This window comes from Cydia amplana, chromosome 7, assembly GCF_948474715.1.
Source record: "Cydia amplana chromosome 7, ilCydAmpl1.1, whole genome shotgun sequence".
Lineage (NCBI taxonomy): Eukaryota > Metazoa > Arthropoda > Insecta > Lepidoptera > Tortricidae > Cydia > Cydia amplana.
This window is the reverse complement of record NC_086075.1, coordinates 11,627,840-11,642,133: the sequence shown is the minus strand read 5'-3', so window position 1 is coordinate 11,642,133 and position 14,294 is coordinate 11,627,840.

Here is a 14,294-nt window from a genome sequence, read left to right as displayed (position 1 = left end):
TTTTTGCTTTCGAAAAACTAATTGGAAATTGATTCACCAAGTTTTGATAATTATTCAAGTTCCTTTTTTAAAATCGTTTTTACACAATGTTTTATACTTAACTCAACGGTCTAATACGATTAGCCGAACAGAGATCAATAACTATATATTTCTAAATTACATTTCGAAGAACCTGGCCTTAAGTGATTCAATATATGTAGGTACTCGAACTATGAAGCCGTAGGTAAAATACCATATTCTGATTCTAAAAACCTGATATCAATCTTGGAACGTCTCGCTTGCACTAATGCATTCGCGTTAGAGGGATACCCTACGTATTCTATCATGTTGGTATGACGGTTTTAAAATCTGAACGGGTACTGCTAAAGGAGGAATGTATAACAGAAAGTATCCGTACCTGCATCGATGCATCGACTCACAAACTTTTCAGCATTCGCCTCCCTCGTTAAAAGTTATTTATGGCGAGGCATTGGTTTTCTCTACAATTCTAGACAGCGGAAAATTTTCATTCGTTTCCATGCGCCAAGTTTGAATAAAACGAAATAGGTAGGATATACCAATTTAAAGAATATATTCTGCATCAGTATAAAAGCTAAATTAAATGGTGCAAAGGTTTGCTTTGAAATGTACCTAAGTATATAATTTAACTAGAAAAAATAATATTCAAAAACCTGTTTGAGTAATATATTATAATACTTTTAGTACAGAGAATAGAGTGTTTCAAATTCTCTTTGCTTATACTATAGGCAGTTACTCCTTCAACTAAGACATACTCGTATCTTCGGAGACGTGATAATTCTTAAAGTCTGATGTAAGTATGTTCTGCGGGAGAATAAACAGAAATACAAACGTATAACCACACATATTTACCATGTATAGATTCGAAAAATATTTATTACTTTATTTTTTGACAGTTAAATAAAAATAATTACCCATTTTTCTGCTTGTTTTATATACTTCTCATGTACACTGTATAGGTTTAAAATTGGAAAAAAATATTCGTTTAATAAAGTACCTCGTATTTTGACTAAAACTATTCATTCGCGTGTGATTAACTCATCACGTGTTCATCCGGTGTAAATTGAAAATATACAGTTATACAGTTGAATGTGAAATTGATGAAATCAAACTTGTCAAACAGAAACTTATAATTGATGCGGGAACTTAGCCCTACGGCCACAAACGGATTAATTACCTGATAGGCGACAAATTACTCTGACTACACAATTATAACTACATTTAAAACATAGGTACTCAATATGTAAGTACTTAGATATATGGTATTAGCTTAATAATGTATTAAGACGTTTGTAGGCAGAATGGTTGTTAAAATGTGTCTGTTATAATATAGTATATTAAAAGGATAACTCGCGTATTTTATTTTGTTATAATATATTAATAAAATGAGTAACTCACGTATATTAAGTCATAAATTGCTCGACATATTTGCTCCATACCATCCATCAACGGGAGCATGCGCATAGGTAAGTGTCTGCTTAAAAATGATGAACATTTTAAAATTAGCTATACCTACTTAATCATCTTATTTAGAAATTGACATTTACGTATATTAATCTCATGATAATATGAATCTTGTTTGCACTCGTTCAAATTTAAAGTTGGATGGCCCTCCCATTGATCCAAATTTATAATTTTTCAAATAAAAATTTTTTGTTCGCCTCCAGGAAATTCGTACGTTAATGTCCCCAAACCCGATGAGATTGTTGTTGATCTTCTACAAAGTTTATATAGCTACTTTCAGTGAATATAATTTAATTAATTTCAATTCATACCAAAATACATCTCAATTAAGTCACATTACAGATAATTTACAATAAATACCTATAAACTAACTTATATACTAAAACTACAAATAAATACAGCACAAAAATCTAAAATAAACCACCCTGAATCGTACCTGGCTCAAAGGTCCCCATTATTCCTGCTGCGTTCCCCCGCTGAACTGCAATGGAACCTGCTGAACCAGATACGACCCAGAGCGAGGATCGCAGCCCCTCTCGCGCAAACGACGCCCCAAATCCCTAAAGAACTTTCAGTTTATCATCAGATCTGCATCAACACAATGTATCCTTGTTAAATATTGTTTTATAAGTAAGTGAAGTCAATAACCACTACGTACCTAAATAACCATTTTATCAACCAACACCACGTCGAAAATTACTCCATAATTACATATATTATTTTCTTATTAAGCTTTGAGAAACGTGGGAAGGAAGATATTATCTTATATTTATAAGTTTATAACGTTATCATCACGTAGTGTCAGAGCCGAGCTCTGCATACAATATTGAACCTTTAATCAGTGTTGCCTTTTAACCTCAACTTATCACATAATTTGCAAACATAGCCAAATTTGAATATATCTTTCTTTTTAGTCATTGCCTTATGACTAATTTTTTGGTATCTCACTCTAGATTTGGCCTATTCTAATGCTCGTTCCAGATGGTTGAAAGTAGCATTGAGCTTTATAGTTGTCTCTTTCATTTCATGCAACAGTCTTATACTAATCAAAGTTACGCAGAAGGTAAAGCTATATAAGGATTGTGTTGTTATTTAGAACTAATTAATGATGTCATGTGCTGAGCATCTCGAATATGAAGAGGAAAAAGTTATTCATACTTCATACATTTGCTACTAAACTTAAGCACAATCTCGGTCGATCGATGTTCGAATTGACATTGATATGTCACCGATTTCAATTGTTTGGTTGAGTTAAATGTAAAGCCCGTGTTACAACAACTCTATATGCTACATGTAATTAGATTTTAAACTTAATTTTTTTTTGTAAAAAAAGAAAAAAAAAACCCTTTTTTTTAAATTAACTATGCCGTTTAGTTCTCTTAAACGTACTTAACCATACCCTGAAGTTAACGGAATTCAATAAAAACACGGTGTATATTGGCAACACTGTATTTAATAAAATATCTTTATGACGAAATGCAAAATGGGCACAGTTTATCTTGCATTTCCCGTTGTTTGATGCATTCGGAATACTAATTACAGAGCTTCGCTGAAGCAAGGAATCTCTTTGAAGCGTCACATGTATTATGCATTGTCGTCCGTCACAAAGGTGCATAACTATCGGGTTTTAATGCATATCCATCCTACGTTTTAAAACGGGCAATATTGATACTTTTTTATACTTAATATTAAATATATATTTTAAATTAGTTCCCGAAAAATACGTACCTACTAAGGTAACTACGTTTTCTCGTGTTTTCATTTCACGTAGAAAATGATAAACGCCATAATGTTTTATGTACCTAAGTTTTTTAAGCATAGGATAATTTTTTACATAATAATTCTAAGATATATTTATTTCTATAAACTAAGACAGTCATTCAAATTAAAGATAAAGAGGCGGAGCAGAGTTACAAATAGATTTGTTTCTTACTAATAATGATTTGGTTGGAGAGCTAATGATGCGTAAATCCTCGGAGAGCGAACGAAATAGATAATTTTGTAAGAGCTATACCTAAGTAACTTTAAGAATAGCCGCGTCAAAACTTCAAGAATAGCAGTAACATTAAGCATAACTATCTGAGTGAATTTCATAGGTTAACTGAACTCAAAAAATGTTTTGCAAAAAAGAAATCGAGAGAACGGTCAAACGGTATGCAGGTTTAGAGTCGTACAAAGTTATCTCTGCATGACATTTTCAATGACGAAGTGCGGCTATGCTGCCCTGTTATGACATAACATCTAGATATTAAATAGGTACTCTTTTGCTCTAACAATGCAGAATGTCATCATTAGGTGTTGTCAATTTTTTATGACAATATGACGTGTAACTCTACAGACAAAGTGAATAAAGTATATTTAAACTACTTATATCAAATTGATGTTAAAGTACGTCTAAGCATTTTTTACATTTTTGCACAGACTTGAATAGAACAAATTGTGGTGGTGTCATTATAAACGTCATATTTTCACAAAAAAATGATATTAATGATGACATTCCACACGTTGCCATTGCAAATGTCATGCAGAGTTATCTTGGTCCGACTGTATGAAACAAATCGTACCTACGGAAATGCTATTAGTCACAGTCCGTCGTCGTAATGTGGCTCCTGTGTGTGTAGCCGCCGTGCAGGTCAGGATCTCGACGACTCAAATAAAAAGCTTCGTTAAAGTAAACTGATGTAATTTTCCAAAGATACTGGTTACAAAGGGTTCTTGCCAAAACGGTTAAATGTAGAAGTGGTGTAGTTATTGTGTGGAGGCTGATGAGAGAGTGATTTGCAATATTTGTTCAGTACAAAAGGTGGTTTAAATTTAGGTGCCTCTAATTGGCCGCGATACAAAGTATGTGGAGCGCCCTTATTGGTGCTTAAGAAAAAGCTTCCGAATACTAGCCGAGCCCGACGACCGCGTTTAGCTACTGCATTAGGAATATAGAGGTATTGAGATTTTATACAAATATAAAGGTTGCGTTCGCAACAGTGTGATGTAGTTATTTTCCTATCAATATAATTCTACATTGCATTTAATAAAAGTCGTAGGTATGTTTATTTACAAGACATTAGGTTAACTGCTGGTCGCTAGAGTTTTGCCGTTAGTACCTAAGTCATGTTTGCCTTAAGTATAGTCTCGTAGTATAGTTAAGTAAGCCGTGGTTCCTCACCGTGCAAGGCTCCACGCATCGCCACTCCAGTTTGTACAGCATTGACTTTAGGTACTACATGACATGATGTATTATGACAGGCCCAGCGTTTATTTACTTACCTTTTGTACTTGGGTTTGTAATTGAGCTTTGCCCTGATTATTATTCAATAGAATAATATATTCGGGCTCTAAAATAGATTGGGATTGGGATTTATAATATGAAATCTGGGTCATATATACGATTTTAAAGGAATTGTATATCCTCATTGTGATCCTCATCTATATAGATTTTATTTGGGCAGTTTAGGCATGCCTCTGTGTTCCACAATTTCCATGGCTGCGTAAAATGCATTATTATCCTGGTCACCTGCTTATTTCTCTTAAACTATAATTTATCGCGTCCTCTAACTGTTCCAACAGGATTGCTACAACAATCTTTAATCGGAATACCGTCTAAGTCGTCGTATAAAATTGAAAATCTACCTGAATCTACATTAGTAGGTATGCCTATTCCCGAGGCCATCCATCTATACCTACGACTTAAGTGAACTGGAACAGCAGAGGCACCAAACTGCTTATTATATAATTTCGAATTCAATAAATACATAGCAGGTACTAACATAATGTCAGTTTATTACTATTTTGCCTCCCTATTAAGTCTAATGGTGGTATCTGGGACATTTTGGATGACCTATATGACCTATAAGACCTATAACAAGATCCTATCGTGAGTACTTACCAACCAACACTATATCGCGTCAGTTTACTAAGTAAGTACTGTGTTTTACTAATTTGGACGACCTATAACAAAAGGTCCTATCGTTAGTATAAAACCACCACTATCGCGTCTACTAGACTAGTTATAGTATGAATTATCTCAGATGATTTTTTCGGGCTCGGGCCCTAGTCTATTAAACAAAAGGTATTGTTTCCTTTATGCAGTGCTTACACCTGTTTACTGCTAAATAGACCCTACATAAGTAACGGGACCAAACCCGTTTAAAAAGCAAATTTACCATTCAATTTATACGGTTCACCCTGATTGTTCTCAGAATGAGCTGTCACATAAATTTGAACCTTAATACTATCACGATAGTTGCTTTTTAAACGACATGGTTACTTTGGCACGTGCTGAAGACCGCTCTTAAAAGAAACAAAGGCTTTTGTTTAACAGATTAGTGCTCGAGCCCGAAAAAATCATCTGAGATAATTCATACTATACTGTACATTTGACCCTTTTGGTTTGTTAGTACTAGTTGAACATTCAACTTACTTTTATATATACTCTGTTTGTATCGTAGGTAAGTGTCACTATGTAATCGTCACACAAGCTAGTTAACATTTAAGCGACGCAGGGACGCTTTTGATATCGGCAAAATTAATGGAGAAATTTTTGAATCCAATAGTGATATTTAGAGTAAAATAGGCAACTTTTTATCTCTCAGTGCGGGGTCGAAAATCTTTTGAGAGGAAAAGCCAGTCGTCAGTAGTCCATTTTCAAAATTAAATTTGTTGTTTTTTTTTTCTTCAACTTCGCCGTGACTCTCGCCCTTCTTTATGGCATTCTCTTTAACCCCGCTACACCACCTTATCTCAAAGAGCGTTTTAAGTATCTCTCTTCTATCCGATGTTCTCAGACTCATATTCTTGCTCCTCCTTCATCTACTTCAAAATTTTATAACACCTCGTTTACCTTCCGGGCTGTTCGGTTGTGGAATGCTTTGCCAGTAGAATTAAGATTAGCTAAATCTCTTTTCAATAATCAGCTGAAAGTATACTTTTTATCTCTGCCTATGTATAAATATATATATTATATATATATATATATATATATATATAATGTATATTTATTTGTGTATTAGGTTTTGTTGTAATACTAATATAAGTAGTATGTAATATGTGTTTGTGTTTAAAGTCTCCATACTTTGCTCCGTGCACTACCTGTTGACTTTTGTTTGAGTTCTACATTTCCTGCTACCCAAAGGTTGTCTGGAAGAGGTCGCTTTTTAGCGATAAGACCGCCTGTTGTTACCTAGTTCTATTTTTCTGTTAAAATTTCTTTGTAGTTTTACATGTAAATATGTAAAACGTATAATTATTGGTGCAATAAAGAATATTTACTTACTTCATTTTCCATTTTTTTTTGTTTTCGCACCTCTAACCATTGTGGGCTGAGATTTAGCTCTCATTGACATAAAAACCGAAGTTTTTTTTTGTTACCTATTGGCAAGGTGCGAAGTCGGTGGAGGGGGAAGTGGCGCTGATCGTCACAAACACAGGTAATCTTATGGAATGTCCGCCATTAGTACTAGCGGCAGCCACTTGAACTAATTTTAGTCCATAAGATTTAACGTAGAAAGTCCGCCAAAATGAGAGCAGCACCAGTCGTGCACCTAGCGAATAAGTTTTGCCCAGACGCGATGTCGATTTACAATGTGTTAGTATTTACATACTCGTACGTTCTGCCTTACAGTTTGAGCGAGCTTGTTGAGAAACAAGTATTCAAAAAAATAAGTTTCTGTAGTGAATACTAGTAGGAATAAAACCTGGGTTTCTAGAGCGCAGCTGCCTACCCCGATATGTTGCCGTTGATACAGCAAACTGTTTTCTTTGTTTTTTTTTTTTATAATACAGCAGGTGTAGGGTAACGGCACCAGTGACCAGCCAGGTACCAGTGGTCAGCCTTTTGAGTCGTTTATTGGTCATAAATATCTGGTATATTCGTTTAAACAAATCGCGAGTACTCAAATAGGAGCTTTGATTCCTTATTGGTTAATACGTCACACGACAGGTGCGGTGAGGGAACGGGGGGAAGAGATATACTCGTTCATACAGGTGCTGTTTGTCGACGAGTGCAATAGTGTCATGTCCGCCATATTTTTTTCTGCACGTGGAGTTCTCTTAACAGGCAAGAAAAACTATGTTTTAATGTTAAAAGTTATTGTTTTTGTTAATGATTGGTTTATTTATTAGTTTATCTATTAAAATGCATTATTTTTGAATGAAAATGTCAATATTTCACTTATAAATTGAGGGGGCTGGCCACTGGATAACACTTTTTTCCAAAGAATCCAGTGCCCAGCCCCCCACGGCTGACCTTTGGGTTATTCATTTATTTTATTATTTTCGAGCCAATGCGACCGTTAGGACCGTTAAATTTACATTTTCAAATTTAGTTAGGCATGCCCTAGTCAATTTAAAGCAAAACCCAGTAGTCAGCCGCATTTGAAATAACGTTTTAATGCGGCTGAGCACTGGGTTTCGCGGATCCAGTACTCAGCCATTGACCTTGCTTGGTACGTCGCCGCCAAAAATATGTCCACATTTTTAAACCCTATCTCATTGAAATAAAGTTCAAAAGTGTATACATATTTTTGACGTTAACTATACCTAACTATCATTTTGCTTTTTCCTGGTCGGTATATGACTTTGTTTATTAATGATAATTAGATCTGCATAGACTCAATTAATTATTTTTTACCGAATACCTGCTAGGAACATAATTATATATTACCTGATTTACCTCGTTAATTTTTGACGGATTCATTATTAGAAAATAAATATTGCGATTCTTAGTTTGCAAGAATAGTGTTAGTTAATTAAGTACCTATGGCCAACAAATTTCGTGTCATAAGAATTGTATGTACCTATAAGTATTTTTTTTATTAAATAAGTAAACAGGTAGGTAAGTAATACATGTATGCAAAAAAATTTAAACTAAAATTAAAAACTACAATAACAATAACTAAAATTATTAATAAAAAATTGATATTTGTTTAACATCGTTGATTTTGATATATGCAAAAAATTATAAACTAAAATTAAAAACTACAACTAAGTACAATAACGATAACAAAAATTATAAAGAAAAAATAAATATTATAATATCGTTGATTTTGATATAAATATTAGTGATTTTGATCTAATTATTATGAATAGTTTATATAGGCTGAGTACTGGGTACACAGAGGCTGCTTACTGGATTTTGGAGGCTGACTACTGGAGAAAAGTGCCACTTTTTGTTTAAACTTAATTAGACATATTATAAAGAGGATTGTTATTTATTTAAATATTTTGTTTTAAAACTCTGATAAATAATTGATCTAACCATGTCATTTGTTTAGTTACCCGACTAATCCTGTAGAAATGCCGAACGTTCAAACTTAAAAAAGTCGTTATAAGGCTGACTACTGGTGCCTTTACCCTATTTGAAAAACATAATTTATATAATTACCTTACAAACGAGGGATTGACAAAATTAAATTTCGACATACCTAGCTGTTATCGATACGTTAATACCTGACTCTAGAAGATACTAACATTATGAACTATGCATATAAGTGTATAGAGGGTTATTGTCATACTTAGTAAACTTTGTAGTCACAGTTTTGTAGTCACAGTCAAATTTACTTCTATTTTTCGACACAGGATTAAAACTAAAACAATTTCATCTGAGTTAAAGAATAGGCCATTTTTAGGGTTCCGTGGCCAAATGGCAAAAAACGGAACCCTTATGGATTCGTCATGTCTGTCTGTCTGTCTGTCCGTCCGTATGTCTCAGCCACTTTTTTCCGAAACTATAATAACTATACTGTTGAAACTTGGTAAGTAGATGTATTCTGTGAACCGCATTAAGATTTTCATACAAAAGTAGAAAAAAAAAGAATAAATTTTGGGGTTTCCCCATACTTAGAACTGAAACTCAATTTTTTTTTTCATCAAACCCATACGTGTGGGATATCTATGGATAGGTCTTCATAAATGATATTGAGGTTTCTAATGTCATTTTTTTCTAAACTGAACAGTTTGCGCGAGAGACGCTTCCAAAGTGGTAAAATGTGACCCCCCCCCCTGTAACTTCTAAAATAAGAGAATGATAAAACAAAAAAAAAATAATGATGTACATTACCATGCAAACTTCCACCGAAAATTGGTTTGAACGAGATCTAGTAAGTAGTTTTTTTTAATACGTCATAAATCCCCTAAATACGGAACCCTTCATGGGCGAGTCCGACACGCACTTGGCCGCTTTTTAACAACTTCATTTAAGTAAGCATAATAATATTACTTATTCTATGGGCTTATGTAAAGGAAATTATACCTTTCCTTTACATAAGCCATTTGATATTTATTTTCTATAGGTATGTAGGTAATAAAAATAAAAATCAGAGAGCCTGTAAACACATTTATTTATATACAAGGACAGCTTGCTATGTAATTTAATACATATATTAAACGAAGTTATTATTGTCAAGTTTTAATTTAGTCTGATATTTATAATATTGTCTTCGGTTACCGCGATGTATTCATGAAATTAAAGGATTCTGAGTCATAAGTGACTGTGCATGATTTAAACATAAAATGTACAACATGCACTCGGCAAACTCGAGCCCTGACTAAACCATCATGGAACCATGTCCAATCGATAAGTACCTAGTATAAGAGTGTAAGAGATTCTAGAGGTTCAGCACAGCGCAGCGGTATGCAAAATTACTTCCTTAAAGAATACTAGTACCAGTATTGTACGGCCTGATTCTAATTTTAATAAACGTCGAAAATTTGATCTCAATACAATATGGATCGAATCCCTCAGTGTCAAAAGTGACGTTTTTGTTTGAAGAAATACATTTTTAATCAATTTATGAATGCCATCAAAGTAAGAGATTGCCGACATTTTATATCAGGTAAATAAACAGAAGTAGATCAAGAACTATGTTGTACATAACTAAGGCATCCAATTCACGAGATGGATAAGGTAAATTTATATGTCAGTAAGGGAGTTCCTTTGTTTATTTCCTTCACCAAACAGTCTTAGAAAATATTTATACAGTAACATACATGGTAACACTGAAATTAATTAATTAATAACATTTTAAATACTTGTACACTTATATATTATAATTAATATAAGTTAACATAAATAGCATCGAGATTCTTTGTAACAATCTTATTAACATAGTAGTATGTATAATATAAACGCGTTTGGTGATTCGAACAATCTTACTCATTTTATATTATAATTTCTGCGTGATTATTAAACGCACAATCACTGATGTGACATTGAAAAGTTTCCAAAATTGCGGAATTTTCACATGAAAAAATTTCAGAAACTTCTCATCACACCCTCGGGCGGCAAAGCAATATGTATTTACATTTTCACGACGTGAGGCGCCGAGGGGATAAGGGATAACTTTCTATGGGAACTGCAACTAACTATTAAAAACAAGCAACAACGGTTGCACTCCGGGAGTGCCGATAGAAGTGAAAACTCACCTCACTATGTTACCGACGCCCGGTAACACGATACATACGTTTAGCGGAGGTATTGTATTTATTTATTATATTATATTATTATCATTCTCAAATAAGATCACACTTTTTCATTGACATGTTTATTTACATACTGCCATGACAACGTCAAATTATTTGAACATAGGTAAAGAGTCTTGAAAAGGAGTTCGCAACGTAAATGTCAAATAACATTGAGTTTTTCTTTATTGATTTAAATGACATTTAGATTATGAGTGGCCACCTTACGGGGCTTACGGTCACGTGATCGCCTTACACCCCTTACGGTCACGTGATCGCCTCACGCTGTCTCGAGTTTATAATTTTTTCCCCATGTCAAAAAGTGCCCAGCGCCGCTAAAGAAGTTTTCACTTCAAAAATCATTTTGTTTAAATGCGAAATTTTCATGAAATTTCCGAGAACTTTCCAAGTTTTTGGTAACTTTCCGCAATTTGCACATCTGTACGACAATTCCTACCAATAATGTTTTTGTATTGGGCAAATAAAACATCTAAAAAAATAAAATAAATAAAAAGTCATTTATTGTCGCAAAACACAGTAACAAAATAAAACAAACAAGGAAAAAGAAAAAAGACACAATAAGCACATAAGTCCAATAGGGTTGCTGACTGTATAAATATATATATGTTTAATTATAACTATGTAGAAGGAGGAGTTAATTTGAACGTGACGTGAATCTGCTAGTATTCCAGAGCACCTATTTGACCCGAGATCTCAATTCGAATTGGGCCCCAGCTAAAATGATTTTTTACGATGCCTGACCGCAGAAACGATATGGTTGGCTAAATCGAAGCGGTTTTATTGTCCATTTAACATGAACTGCCAGAGTCAAATGAAAAGAAGTCGGGTTGTTCGGGCAACCGCGGCGCGGTCGGATGGCTGCGTTGTTCAAAGCTGCCGCTATCTGATTGGGTAAAAGGGACTCTTTCCGGGATAATTCTACAACGATATTTATTTTTTACATAGCGCATCGCTGGTTAACTATTTCCTTGATGGTATATCACTACATACCTAGTATAAAACAAAGTCGCTTCCTGCTGTCTGTCTGTCTGTCTGTCTGTATGCTTAGATCTTTAAAACTACGCAACGGATTTTGATGCGGTTTTTTTTTAATAGATAAAGTGATTCAAGAGGAAGGTTTATGTATAATTTGTTAACTCGTGCGAAGCCGGGGCGGGTCGCTAGTAGTATATACTTAAATGAGTGCAACGCCATGATTGCCATCATGAGGTACCTACTGCTACCTGCTGCTGCACAATTCTACAACCGCAGAACTAAAATGCACATTTTCCTAAGTCCACAAAATATGATGATAAATATAGGTACATAATTATAAGAAAGTTATCAGTTACAATATACATTAAGGCCATTAATGTTTGGACTCCCCCATAGCGAGACACTGGAATGGCCTTCATGTCACTTCATCAATATTTGACTGAAGGTTGTGCCGTTATTTATTTTGTGTTTGTTTGAATGTGACTGTATATTTTGTATATTTTAATTTAATGTGTCTATTTTAATTTATAAGAAAGTTAGGTCAACGCCTACGTGAGAAAAGCGGCGACCCCAGGTCCGGCGCATTTTTAATCCAGCGTATTTCGCTAGCGGTGCAAAGGGGAAACGCCAGCAGCGTTCTAGGTACATTTAGCCGGGTACCTATGGCCTAATAACATATAATACCCAAAAATTTTATATTGTAATTTTATTTACTTTTATTGGATTATTGTTTTAGTTTTAATTTTAATTTTTAATTTTAATGTAATATGGATCTGTTGTTATCTGGAATAAATATGAATTGAATTGAATTGAATTGATTAAGCTATTCTTTGCAGATGGATTTATAACAGGCCAATAAGTAAGTAGGTACCTAGCCGTTTGATTTAACTTACTCAAGCTAATACTTAACATATCTACCCTCAAATCACTTGCTAAAGGTGCTTTGTACCGGTCAGTTAAAAAAGATATTCCTATTTCGTTCTTTAAATTGTCATTGGAAAACAAATGGAAGATATATATGTAATGTGATAGTGAAATGTTTCTATTATAGTAGTATTTATTTAAAATGAAATACATTGATGGTGTATAATAAGCTATTTAGTAAGTCTCCGGACGGGTGTGCGGCGAGCGATTCAGTTCAGTTCAGAGGGGCTACCGCGAAAACCGCAATTCGCAAATTGCGGGGATCTTTCTCTTTCACTCCATTGAAGGCGTAATCAGAGTGACATAGAAAGATGCCCGCAATTTACGAACTTCGATTTCCGCCCTTATAGCCCAGTGTTGCCAGGCAAAATTGTAAGCAAACATTTTGTTAGATTTATTTCTTTTTATTTAATCTAATTATTTATACTATGACTGCCACATCAGTGAACACCAAATTCTGATTTCTCTGAGATATAATACATCTCACGCAATCAATGAATCTTTCCGGCCTAGAATTCTTACATCTTAAATAATTCTAACTATGTATATACGTAAAGCCTTGCAATAAAACAAGAGGATGAAATATCACTCACATGAGCAAATACTATCTACTGAGTATCTACATACCTACAACGGGCTCACTACGGTTCCATTTTTATCGATTATCACTATGCCCGTCACTTTCGCACTTACATACTTGTTAGAACGTGACAGGCATGGTGATAAACGATAAAAATGCTACCGTGCTACTAGGGCAGCTTTCAGGCATGATATGGAACCGATATGTATGTGAGGAGTAGATAATCCCTTAATGGACTTCGGTATCCTTTCATGCTAGAGCAATTAATAAATTATACATTGCTACTTGTTATAAATGCGTAAATAAATGATTTTATTGTAATGTATTTATTTTTTTATTTTAGTGTTATGTTAAGATATAATTGTTATTTTTGTAAGTAATTTCATGTACCTATATGTAACTGCGTCGAAATATCGGGAGCTCAAAAATAATACAAAAGGTAATCACGGTTCATATCCCGGTCGATATAAGTCTAGTGAAACTAACCGTGAATCATTCAAAACAGTTACCTATTGTTTCTTATAGTGCTTCAGAACCAAGACGTAAGCAGCGTAAATATAAAATGCGTAGATTTAACAGGATAATTGGTTTACCTAGGTACCGTGGAATGGAATTACTTTGATCCCCGGGATTATACTTGATGAAAGCTAGACCGTCAGAATAATCATAATACTCGTAAAACCAAAGTAGTACAATTTCTGGTCGAATTCTTCCGGTATATTTCTTAAGCTAGTAATAAGTCACAGCCTTGCTATTTGGCCTTAGCCAACTAGCAAGAATTAATCGGCTATAAGAGAGGCCCTCGAATATGGAGACACCAGTTATTTAATTGTATTACTTACAATTAAATAACTGGTTT